General features: G+C 41.5%; 1 pseudogene; it reads right to left on the minus strand.

Moving 5' to 3' along the window:
* On the minus strand, nucleotides 245–13,137 carry LOC109840457 (annotated as a pseudogene).

A 13,664-nucleotide genomic window follows, 5' to 3' on the forward strand; every position in this document is an offset into this window, starting at 1 on the left:
TCGACCGCCGTGCCAAGGCCGGTCGACCGGCCAGAGAAAAATCTGTTTACAGGGTCCTGTGCACATTTGCGGTCGACCGCAGCGGCCACGCCGGTCGACCGACCAGAGCGAAAACTTCTTCTCAGTCTCCTGCAGTGCACGCGGTCGACCGGCTCTGCCACTGCGGTCGACCGCACAGTCTTCTGACTGTTTTCTTCGTCTTTTCGATTGCAGCTTTGGGTCTACACACTTAGACTAACAGCTTTCACACCTGGTGAAAGCCACCAGCTCCTCCACTGCCCTGCTGCTGGGTCCACCTTGTCGCCGGCTGACCTGAACCCCTACTTAACGGGGATGCTCGGCCTTGGCTGGAAGGAGATACTGGCCCCACCCTCCTATCTTGCCTCCTCTTCTTGCAAATAACAAGATCACCAGCATGAGCCAGGGGGCTCTCATCATTCAACTTGGAGGCATGAGGCCAGGTTATTCTTTCTTCTTCATCAGGAGTTGCAGAGGCACTGGTATTAGGCTTGGCTCCAAGTCGATGATTGTTCTCTGGCGCTTGCTTTGGTTGGTAGTAGCAGCAACAGATGGAGATCCTCCGCAGGTTGGAAAAGTAAACGAATTTCTGGAGTCTCTGAGATCCGTATCCGGAAAGGCTATCTTCATGATATCAAAGAAGATATCATGAAATTTTCTTGCTTCATGCTTCACCTGGAGAAAGATTCAGAAATTAGAAAAGAATATGCAGTCGTCTCAGCATTTACAAATTGGCAACTTGTCGAGGTTGTCCTTAAAGAAATAAAAATTAAGGAAATAAGAGTTTGAAAGATTTACCACCGAATGTTATTTAACTAATTAGCATAAATAAATAACATACAAAACTAATCAGCATTGAATTGTAATTTCAACAAATAATTTTTAGCTCCCTCTCTGTTTTCCCTTTGGTCAGCTGTTGTTGGTTCTTTTTCCAGTCAGCATGCTGGATGTTGCAGAAATGGATCATATCAATATTCTCTCAATCCCGTAGATAATAGAAATGGTTAATTTCAACAAATAATTTTTAGCTCCCTCTCTGTTTTCCCTTTGGTCAGCTGTTGTTGGTTCTTTTTCCAGTCAGCATGCTGGATGTTGCAGAAATGGATCATATCAATATTCTCTCAATCCCGTAGATAATAGAAATGGTTCCACACAGTATATGTCCGAAAAAGGAGGAAAATCCTCGGATGCACTGCTGAAACTAATGCTAAACTAATTTATGTATTTATTTTTGTCAGTTGGGAATATGCAAGTATGCGACTTCACTGTAAAGTTATGTGACGGCAATTGAGGTAAACATTATTATTTTGATTTTCATTGACAGGAAAATAGATAGAAGCAAAACAGTCAGGCTACAAGGTGTTATATAAAAACTTGGTGTATATACAGTAGATTTGCAGCAGTATTACAATTTAAAATATTTCCATAAGAACAGTCGAGAAAGCAGTAAGATAAGGAAGAAACTTGTGTACCTCGTACGAGTAATTGCAGTACTGAACCACATTTCTCAACATCAACTGAACGTCAGCTATGAAGTCTGTCAGATCACTATATTCTAAATTGTCCAGACAATGGTTGATCCTCCGCAAATCTAAAGGGTTGTTTTCTGTCACAGAAGGGCTGGCCAGACTAGAGCTTTCATTTCTCTTCCACAAGTCATATAGAACAGGTACAGTTTGATACCCATCTTTGCTTATTTTCCTTTTCAGCTTACTAATAACGTTCTTGCACTGTAAACAAGAAAATGGTAATGTTTCAGTCAAAGAAAACAGTTGAGCAACTATATACGGCAGTGTCCAACTAAGACACTACGCAAGCAGTGTCCAACTAAGAAACCAGAAATGCACGTCAGCAGATCAGGAAGTTCAAAGTGATTTTTTATCTGGAATTATCGACAAGGAAGACAAATACAAAATAGACTCATAAGTAAGATAAAGAAAAAAAATCATATAAAGAGAAAGCGACATAAACAATGAATCAGTCAACATATATCTTCCTTTAGCATACTTTTCATGGCAGTAACATGATATTTTACAAACCTTTCAGAGACAGCCAACTATATGCATTACAATAATTTAAGGAAATAAGAGTCGTTAATATATAATTCCTCTGAAGCACAAGCAGGTATTTTAGAGTAAATATAGACAAGGAAAGTTTTGGCCAGTATAGTCTTCAGTAGCCTCCCTAGCTGGGCAAAATATTTGCTCATATAATTTTAATTTCAAAGATCCAGTCTTCCCCAAAGGGAATGTAGCTATCCAGTATGACATCTCCTAGGACTAGAGTACAACATTCATCACCCTTAACTCATTCCAAGGGCACAGACTAGGTGACATTAGTAACTCTCATAGCAATATCCTATGATTTGTGGACTAGTGACTTGGAATGCCAATGGGTTATTTTCTACGTAGCGACACAAGGAAATGGCTACAAATAACATCTATTGACCAACAGATTAATTGTCTTTTTGTCAATTCAATGAAACATTTATAACCTTCACATGCTCAGCATCAGCATGTGATACAATCATTCAACAAGTTCGCTGGGTTTGTATCTATTGACCCATAGAAACAGTTGCTGAAATACTTGCATTGCTCAGAAACAAGCTGAGTCTCATACCTTCAACAATTCAAAAACTAACATCATAGGAGGACGAAAGGTACAATGACCCGCATTTTATGGAAACAAATTAATAAAATTTCAACAGTCGAACTCTTCGTTTTCCCTAGGATCTCAGTGAAAGAGAGCTTGCACTATATGCACCATTTGGATGCAAAGTATTAAGCCGATAAGTCACATCAGTGTTTAAAAAACCCATTACATAAATTGTTACAACCCATTTTGTACTTTAACGGTGCCTTCTTGTTAGGTACTTCTTGTTAGGTAAGACACTCATTTAACCTTGAAACAGTTTAACCCAGAAAAAAACATGTTATATTGCGTTAAATGTGCTTTATGTTATATAAGTAGTTAACATGGGGTTTTTTAGGTTAAATTGCATCTTAGATTAGGACGCGTTGATGTATCTCCATCATCCAAATCATTTAAACTCTACCCCTTTTAGTCCCGATCACCCTATTCTCTTCATGTGAATATGCGACTCTTCGCCTTCTCTAACCCAAACCCTAGCTCTTTGTCTTCTCTGAAACTCTTCCAGCTATTGGCGGCCTCTATGACTCCATTAAGGTAAATTTTTTATTTTTCAGTTATGCAGTTATGCATCGAGCATCTCAGTTTATATCCTTCAAATAAATAGTAACTCTGAAATTACCTTCCAAATTCCAATCTTTTATATTGTCAATTTACCATAAATCGCATCGAACTTGTTGCTCCATTACTTCACCTTTTAACATAATTTTTTAAGATATGCCACAGAATTAGAGTACCGAGATTAATTAGTGGGTTAATTGTGTTGGTTAATTGTTGTTACGTAATCATGTTTAGTTTGGTTGATGTAGTGAACTTGATTAGGAATCATATTGCCTTAAACCTGACGACATTAATGTATTTGATCATTTGATGATGCTTTTTGGAATGGTTGTTACTCATATATGACTAACTTTTTAAAAAAAAAATTGTAATAATATATTTTTATATTTGAGCATTGTGACGTTATGTTTGAAAAGTTTGATGATTCTAAGTATTAAAGTTATTATGAATTGTTAGTATTTATAAAATATTTCTAAGTATTAAAGTTATTATGAATTGTTAGTATTTATAAAATATCTAAATAATTAATAAACAATATAACTTATGTTATGAGTTATATTATGAATTGTTAGTATTTATAAAATATCTAAATAATTAATAAACAATATAACTTATGTTATGAGTTATGTTTTTTTTTTGTATTTTTTCCTTAACCCTTAACAGGAGGCCAAGTGTTACATAACCTATTTTCGTTATTTTCAACATTGGTCATAATATATGGAAAGAAAAAGAACACAAAAACAGACTGTATGAGATATATTGTGAAAGCAAACAAATACTTGACCAGCCATGTCATGCTTCATACATTAGACATGAACGAAATGTTAGAAGTATACAGCATTAGATAGTTAAATTCTAGTCCTAAATAAAATAGATATTCTGCTGATAAGGATAGCAACTCATGACAGTGCATGTAAAAAAGGTTTTGTACCTTCCTCTGGTTACCATCTGACATTTTTGATCCTGTTGAGCTAGTGCCATCAGTATAAATGACCTTGCAATTCCAAATTTCCCTAGAATTATTCATGGCATCTTCTCTCAACCTGCTGGATTTTTGTATATTGATGTGTGAACTCCTTGAAGGAAAATCATGTCTTCTATTTAAGAAGGGGTTAGATAAATCATGTCTCTCTAAACCAGGCTTGCTGAGCTCATCAAATTCCGGATCATTCCTTGATTGCATATCAGAGTGAAGGTCTACCTGTATGGCTAACTGCGATCCACAATGCAAGGATCCTCTCTCGTTTCTGAATTTTTCTTCCAGTCTTTCTATATTAAGTTTTGGGCGAATCCGCATACTTCTTTTACGCTTTATCTTTGATTGGAGAACCTGTTCATCATCGCCATTATTGCATTCATGATTCCAACTTCCTGGTAGTTGATGATCCATATTGGAGAACCTGTTCATCATCGCCATTATTGCATTCATGATTCCAACTTCCTGGTAGTTGATGATCCATATAAGAGTCACTAGATGCGGCGATTTGCCCTTCTTCTAGTTCATCATCCTGGAATATGCCAGAAAGGAAACCAGATATATAGTTATCTCTGATCAAAGGAAATGTGTTCAATTATACAAGAAAGGAAGATTAAAATATTTTGCACTCACGATTCCTTTTGAGTGACGATTTGGCTTGGCATCTAAAGCAGAAAGAGAACCAAACTTCCGTGATGACATGATGGAAGGTGTAGCAGACTGATTTACTCTTCGAGCTCCAGAAGAAGACCCTCGAACAGCAGCTTCCTCAAACTGGTGTGCATTTCTGTCGCCTACCATTGCATGAGAGAACTCACGGCCACCACTAACACAAACAAGACCTTCTTCCAGTTGATCTTCATTACCAGGTTGCATGTCGACAGCACAAATGAGGTCATCTTCAGATTCTCCTACTTCTCTCTCTTCCTCCTGCAAAGAAGATGCATTTCCCTCAACTGAGCTGGATTCAGAATCTTCAAAATCATCCTCATCCAATTCTCTGTAGATAGAATTCTTTTGGGCAGACCTTCGGCCCCTCCTTTCAGCCTTGTTAGGAGATATCCCATTTGCTTCCAGTTCTATACTACTAGCAAGTACATTCTTTGATGGCTTCTTAGATAACTTAGCAACAGCAAGATCCAATTCTCTAGAACCAGCACGGAGCCACTTTGGAACTTGATTGTGGGTTATCATCTCCTCAGTCCAATCAAACTCCTCATCCATTTGATCAAAAAGCTCAATCTCTTCTTCATTACGAGCAATCATACGGTTGACCTCCTCTAAAGAAGGTACATCATGCACGGTTTCTTGGTATCTCTCTTCATCATGTAAGAGTGTCTCCAAAGTCATTCTCCTCTCTTCATGGGTTGTTCTTTGGTCAAAGCGACCAGCATTTATCACTTCATCAGCCATCTCAATCTTATATTGTTGAATGTTGCTACGAATAAGGCTCTCAATGGAGCCCATATACCCATCAGCCATCTCAATCTTATATTGTTGAATGTTGCTACGAATAAGGCTCTCAATGGAGCCCATATACCCGATCTTTACCAGCAAGATCTGTTGGGAATTTAACGCCGAAATCCCTAATGCAACGGAAACGCAGAATAGAAAAAAGTACATCAAGTTTTAACGAGGTTCGGCAACTGCCTACGTCCTCGGGAGCCACACAGATAATTTCTTATTAAACAAACAAGAAATTACAAGTCAAGAGCAAATCCCTAAACTGAGATTTTTCAAATGAACACTGCAGCTACAGTGTTAATAATTAAAGGGAATAATCCCTTTCAAATCTCACTTGAGATTAAATAATAACCCCACAATATAAAACCCCTCTTAGTTCTCTCTCTCTCTCTCTTAAACCTTTTCTTAATCTCCCTCAACCGCCGTTGAAAGCTGGAGATGAACAAAGGGAAATCGCTGCTGCGATTTTTGTGCCGCCACCAGAGAAGAATCGGAGAAGGAGAAGCCGCGCTCTGAGGGGGGGTTTTCACTGCTGCCTCCAGAGGGAAAAAATCGGGAAAGGGGGAAGCTCAGCAGACCAAAACCCTAGGGCCAAAGGGGGTTTTTTACAGGCTGGATTTGGTGGGCTGGCGACAGCCTGTCGCCAGCGCTCAAACTGGACGCGAGCGTCGCCAAGAACGCGGGGGTCGCCATCTCCCAAACGCGCGGGTCGTCGAGCTGGGACGCCATGGTCAGGTGCGCGTTCGCTGAGGGTCGCGTTCTCCCAATTCGAGCTTAACTTCTCGAGCTCACCTGCGCGTCTTCGACTTCGCCTGAAGCCGTCGCGACTTCCTTGAGCTCGTCGGAGCTCCTCCGCCGTCGGAGGTTGGTATCCACCCCCAACCTAACAATCTCCCACTTGGAGACCAAACCGACGTCAACAGGCTATCCCATCAAGCTCCTCTCCTGTGTAGCTCCGCCTTCATCATCTATGCATGAAGGCCAGCTGAAGTTGCGCACAACTCCAGTTTCTGAACTGTCACCGTCTTTGTTAACATATCTGCTGGATTCTTACTTCCTGGAATCTTTTCCAGTTTTAGCACGTCATCTTTCAACAGGGATCTGATGAAGTGGTACCGAAGCGCAATATGCTTCGTTCTAGAATGAAATGTGGAATTCTTCGCCAAGTGTATCGCACTCTGGCTGTCACTGTGCAAAACATTCTTCTCCTGTTTGAATCCCAGCTCTGTCAACAAACCTTGAAGCCATATCATCTCTTTACTGGCTTCAGTCACTGCAACATATTCACCTTGAACCCAATCCATCAGTAGATTCCATTCACATGCTCTCCATTTGTATTTTAGACTGCAACATACTCAGCTTCTGTAGTGGACAGAGTGACAATCTTCTGTATCTGTGACATCCAACTAACAGCTGTAGTTTCGACGGTGAATACATAGCCGGTGGTGCTTGTTCGGTGATCAACTTCACCGCCGAAGTCTGCATCTATGTATCATTGCACTTCCACTTCTCCCTTACCAAAGTGCAAACACTTCTGTGTGGTGCCTCGTAGATATCTCAGAATCCACTTGACCGCTTCCCAATGAGCTTTTCCTGGATTCGACATAAACTGGCTGACCACTCCCACTGCATGGCCAATGTCTGGTCTCGTACAGACCATTGCGTACATCAAGCTTCCGATAGCTGAGGCGTAAGGAACCTAAGCCATACTCTCTTTCTCTTCTTCTGACTGAGGAGACTGATCCTTCGACAGACGAAAATGGCTGGTCAAGGGTGTGCTCACAGGCTTGGCGTCGCTCATGTTGAATCTCTGCAAAACACGGTTGATGTACTCCGTCTGAGATAACTGCAAGAGACTTCTCTTCTTATCTCTCGTGATTTGCATTCTAAGGATCTTCTTCGCTGGACCCAAGTCCTTCATGTCAAACTCCTTTGATAGCTGCTGCTTCAAACTCTTGATATCCTCCATATCTGCTCCTGCAACCAACATATCATCAACATACAGCAGTAGGATGATATAGCTGGACTGATATCTTTTGAAGTAGCAACAGTGGTCGGCGTTGCCCTTCTGGAAACCTTCCTTGTGCATAAAGCCGTCAAACTTTCTGTACCACTGTCTTGGGGCTTGTTTCAGGCCATACAAGCTCTTCTTGAGTCTGCACACCAGGTTCTTCTTCTTTTCTTCTGAGAAACCTTCTGGCTGGTGCATGTATATCTCCTCTTCTAGATCTCCGTGAAGAAACGCCGTCTTCACGTCTAACTGCTCGAGATGAAGATCTTCAATCGCTACAATACTCATCACGGTCCTGATAGTATTTAGCTTTACCACGGGAGCAAAAATATCGGTATAGTCAATTCCTTCCTTCTGCTGGAAACCTTTGACAACTAGCCGGGCCTTATATCTTCTGGAACCATCTTGCTCCTCTTTCACCCGGTACACCCATTTGTTGTGGAGTGCCTTCTTACCCATGGGCAACTCAGCTAGTTCTCACGTCTGGTTTGATATGAGAGACTTCATCTCATCTTTCATTGTAAGCTCCCACTTGCTCGCATTTCCACACTGACAAGCTTCATCAAAGCTTTCAGGCTCCCCATCATCTGTCAACAACAGATAGTTCATGTATCTCCTGTTAGGTACAGGAGGACGAGAAGATCTTCTTAATATCGGAGCTGGTGCGTCGGGCTCCTGCGCACCATCTTGTCCAACAGGCTCTTCTTGCTGAGGACCCTCTGCATTGGGTTCTTCCGAGAGGTTACTCGGGACATCATCTGCATCTATAAATATTGACTCGCTCTCTGGGTTATCTGTCTTGTGCATGTCCTTGTACATCACCTTCTCGTTGAATATCACATCTCTGCTCCTGATCACCTTCTTGTTTTCGTTGTCCCAAATACGGTAGCCGAACTCATCTTCACCATAGCCGATGAAAGTGTATTTCTTTGACTTGGGATCAAGCTTATTCCTGCCTTGATCACTAATATGCACATAAGCTACACAACCGAAAAATTTAAGATATGAGAGTTTTACCTCCTTTCCGCACCATACCTCCTCTGGTATTCTGTGCTCCAATGGAACCGACGGACCTCGGTTGATCAAGTAAGCTGCTGTGTTGACCGCTTCTGCCCAGAACTTCTTCGGTAGGCCTGATTGTACCTGAATGTTTCTGGCTCTCTCTGTCAACGTTCGGTTCATCCGCTCAGCTACACCATTTTGCTGAGGCGTGTCGGGCACGGTTCTCTCCATTCTGATCCCGTGCTCATAGCAGAACTTCTTGAATCCGGTGTCTTCATACTCACCGCCATTGTCGGTCCTGAGCTTCTTTATTCTCAGACCGGTCTCATTCTCGATCATAGCTTTCCATCTCCTGAAAGCCTCAAATACTTCTGACTTATGCTTCAGAAAGTAGACCCACACTTTCCGAGAGTGATCATCGATAAAAGTCACGAAGTAGTGTTTTCCACCAATGGACGTGGTGGTTGTTGGTCCCCACACATCTGAGTGAACGAGCTCTAGCTTCTCTTTCCTGGGGGTTCTGCCACTCGTCTGAAAGCTGACTCTCTTCTGCTTTCCAAGTATACATTCTTCACACATATCCATCTCCACTGACTGCAGTCCTAGGAGTTTTCCCTTTGTGTGCATGATTTTCATCCCCTTCTCACTCATATGACCGAGTCTCTGGTGTCACAGCTTTGAAGTCTCATTGCCTGCTGCAACTGAGATCAAACAACGTGCACCTGTTGTCATATATAGGGTACCAGTCTTTCTGCCTCGGGCAATCGTCATTGCGCCTTTTGAGATCTTCCAATCATCTCTATGGAAGGTCGTGGTATATCCTTTGCTAGCCAACTGGCCTACGGATATTAAATTCTTTCTCAGGTCGGGAATATGCCTGACATCCTTCAGCTCCCATACTGACCCGTTCAACTTAATTTTTACCATGCCTTTACCCACAATAGCACATAGTTGATCATCACCAAGATATACGTATCCAAGATTTCCGGGGGTATACTTCTCGAAGAATTCTTTCTGAGAGGTAGCATGGAACGACGCTCCTGAATCTAACACCCAAGATTCCTCCTTGCTCTCCAAAGAGCATATCAATGCGTCGTCTCCTCCTGAAGTGGAGGTGACATTCACCTCTGCCTTCGCCTCCTTCTCTTTCTGTGCACTCTTGCACTGATTCTTGTAATGCCCGGTCTTTCCACAATTCCAACACTCGATAGCCTTCGAGCTGTTGCTTGGATTCCTTGATTTGGACCTCCTGTCCTTTGATCTACCTCTGAAGTTTGATTTTCCTCGTCCGTTTCCTCTGGTTGAATTTCTACCTCTTGACTCTGTATGCAATACTGAAGAGGTTGTAGCTTCACCAGTCTCTCGCCGTCGGATCTCCTCACTGAGAACCAAATCACGAACGTCGCCGAACTTCAACTTTTTCTTTCCCGACGAGCTACTCACAGCTGTGACTGTAGCGTTCCAACTCTCTGGTAGGGAAGACAAAAGTATCAACGCCCGAACTTCCTCATCAAACTCAATCTCAACTGAACTCAATTGGGTTGTAACCGTATTAAGTTCATTGAGGTGTTGTGCTACTGACGCGCCTTCCGCCATTTTCAGATTGAATAACCGCCGCATCAAATGAACTTTGTTCGCGGCTGATGGCTTCTCATACATGTTTGAGAGTGCTGCCATAAGACCTGCCGTGGTCTTCTCCTTCGCTATGTTGAACGCAACATTGCGAGTCAACGTCAATCTGATAACTCCGAGGGCTTGTCTATCTAGAAGGTTCCACTCTTCTTCCTTCATAGAATCCGGCTTCTTCCCCGATAGTGGTTAATACAGATTTTTCTGATACAGATAATCCTCTATCTGTATTTTTCAGAATCCGAAATCTGTTCCATCAAACTTCTCAAGTCTTATTTTTCCTTCATCTGCGGCCATGAGTCCCACTTGAATCTGACTTCCTCTAGATCGTTTCACGTTCTGATACCAGTTGTTGGGAATTTAACGCCGAAATCCCTAATGCAACGGAAACGCAGAATAGAAAAAAGTACACCAAGTTTTAACGAGGTTCGGCAACTGCCTACGTCCTCGGGAGCCACACAGATAATTTCTTATTAAACAAACAAGAAATTACAAGTCAAGAGCAAATCCCTAAACTGAGATTTCTCAAATGAACACTGTAGCTACAGTGTTAATAATTAAAGGGAATAATCCCTTTCAAATCTCACTTGAGATTAAATAATAACCCCACAATATAAAACCCCTCTTAGTTCTCTCTCTCTCTCTCTTAAACCTTTTCTTAATCTCCCTCAACCGTCGTTGAAAGCTGGAGATGAACAAAGGGAAATCGCTGCTGCGATTTCTGGAGATGAAAATTAAAATCACTGCTGTGATTTAAAAGGGGAAAACGCAGCTACGTTTTGGGTTTCCGCCGCCAGAAAGAAAAGTCGGAAGAGGGGGAAAAACTTCGGCACCGAAACCCTAGATCCCAAGGGTTTATATAGGCTGGATTTGGTGGGCTGGCGACAGCCTGTCGCCAGCGCTCAAACTGGACGCGAGCGTCGCCAAGAACGCGGGGGTCGCCATCTCCCAAACGCGTGGGTCGTCAAGCTGGGACGTCATGGTCAGGTGCGCGTTCGCTAAGGGTCGCGTTCTCCCAATTCGAGCTCAACTTCTCGAGCTCACCTGCGCGTCTTCGACTTCGCCTGAAGCCGCCGCGACTTCCTTGAGCTCGTCGGAGCTCCTCCGCCGTCGGAGGTTGGTATCCACCCCCAACCTAACAAGATCATCCTCCAGCTCTTCTGAACCTCCAGTCCTCAACTTGTCTTCTTTCTGATAACTAGAATATTTGTCAACAACAGCTTCCATATATATCACTTTCACCTCTCTTGTCTGTCCAATGTGATGAGCCCTAGCTACAGCTTGCTCTTCGTTTTGAGGGTTTGGATCAGGATCATATATGACAACGGTATCTGCAGTCTGGAGATTCAAGCCTCTACCAGCAGCACGAATACTAAGCAAGAATATAAAACAGTCGGAATCTGGGCTATTGAAATCAACAATTGCAGACTCACGATCTTCTAGGCTGGTTGTACCATCAATTCGTCTATAAACCAGCCGACGCCATTGCAAGTATTCTTCTAGTATATCAAGGAGCTTTGTCATGGTACTAAAAAGAAGAACACGATGTCCTGCTCTGTGAAGTTTTATAAGAATCCTATCAAGGATCCAAAGCTTCCCGCAAGATCGAACAAGGAAGTCTATTGAATAATCATTAAAATAAAGGTAGTTAAGCAATGGATGATTACAGGCCTTCCGCAACTCCATGCATCTATTATTCAAGTTTTTATATGTTTTGACCTGGTACATTGGATTTTTCTGTGCCCTGCGCAACTCGTCTTCAGGATCCACTTTAATGGTACCAGTAGATTTAATCCAATCGTAAATGGCACCCTGAATAGCTGACACTCTGCACCTTAGAACAATTGGGACCTGAATCATGCATTCCAGTAAAATATTACTGCCAGAAAACTAAAGAAATGAATGGATGAAAATAAGGAGATACTGACCTTTGGAGGGAGTGACCCTTCAACATCTTCAACACGCCAATGAATGGATGAAAATAAGGAGATACTGACCTTTGGAGGGAGTGACCCTTCAACATCTTCAACACGCCACCTCAGCATGAAAGGCTCCAGAATCTGATGAAGTCTGTGGATTATGATCACTTTTTTTCAGTCTCAAGCCAGTCATCCTCTTCTTCACTATGTGAAGGTACATCCTTCTGAAAGGGCTTAGAGAACCAATCATGAAATGCCTTTTTGTTATCAAATACTTCAGGAAGAAGCAGATTTAAGAGAGACCAGAGCTCCTTCAAATCATTCTGCATAAGTCAACTCTAATTATGTAGCCGTAGATAAAACTAACATAAGCTATTAAACTCATATCTAAAGATATATGACTTCTAAGTCCAAATCTATGCCCTAAAAGCAAAACCCTAATCCCCACTCTTTTTCTCCCCCAATACTTCAAATCTATGAATTTCTGGAGGGATAAATTCTAGAAATGAGACAATTACTTTAGAAAGACCAAAAAGTTAAAGACTAGGAGGAACGATTCACTCTTTCTCATATAGATACATTTTTATAACAAATAGTTGAAAATATGCATGCCTTGCTGAGCAAAAACTTAATCCACTGCTTTTAACTAAAAAGCATACCTGTAAAGGTGTGCCAGTGAGTAGCAATCTTCTTTGGCAATGATACCTATCGAGATCTCGAGCTAAAACTGATTCTCTATCTTTCATGCGTTGAGCTTCATCAATAATGATATATTTCCAATCAATTTTACACAGCTTTGAGCGGTCATACGTCACGAACTCATAAGTAGTAACGAGTATGTTAAACTTCATGGCGGAAACCTCCTGTTACATAAAAAGACGAGAAATATATAGTTTACTTTCCATCATTTATGCGCCTATAATTAGGCAGCAATATAGTAGAAAATACTCGTTTTTCATGATTAGAAGATTAAATGGGAATTTCACAAGCATAGCATATTCTTCATCAATTCATACGTAAACCATCTTAAATTGTTCCAATCAACCACCTCTAAGTCAAAATTTTCATCGAAACCCAAAAATACTATTAAAAACTCACATTTAAGAGACGTGACTCACTTTGTTAATGTTTCGATCAAGTTAGAATACATGTCACGTTCCTTAAACCTGCATTTTCTTAGGTTATCTTTGGTTTTTTAGTGAAGATTTGGCCAGGAGGTGGTTGATTGGAACAAAAATCCACTTAAATGATAGTTTTTAAGGGTATTTTTGGGCGTTTGGTGAAAATTTTAACTTAGAGGTGGTTGATTGGAACAATTTAAAGGTGGTTTACATATAAATTAAAAATGAAAGGTGGTTTATGTAAAATGAAAGGTGGTTTACATGAGTACCAATTCCCAATCGAGACCTCCTCGCCGGAGACGCAATCGTCAAAG

This window comes from Asparagus officinalis, chromosome 1 (genome assembly GCF_001876935.1).
Source record: "Asparagus officinalis chromosome 1, Aspof.V1, whole genome shotgun sequence".
Classification (NCBI taxonomy): Eukaryota; Viridiplantae; Streptophyta; class Magnoliopsida; order Asparagales; family Asparagaceae; genus Asparagus; species Asparagus officinalis.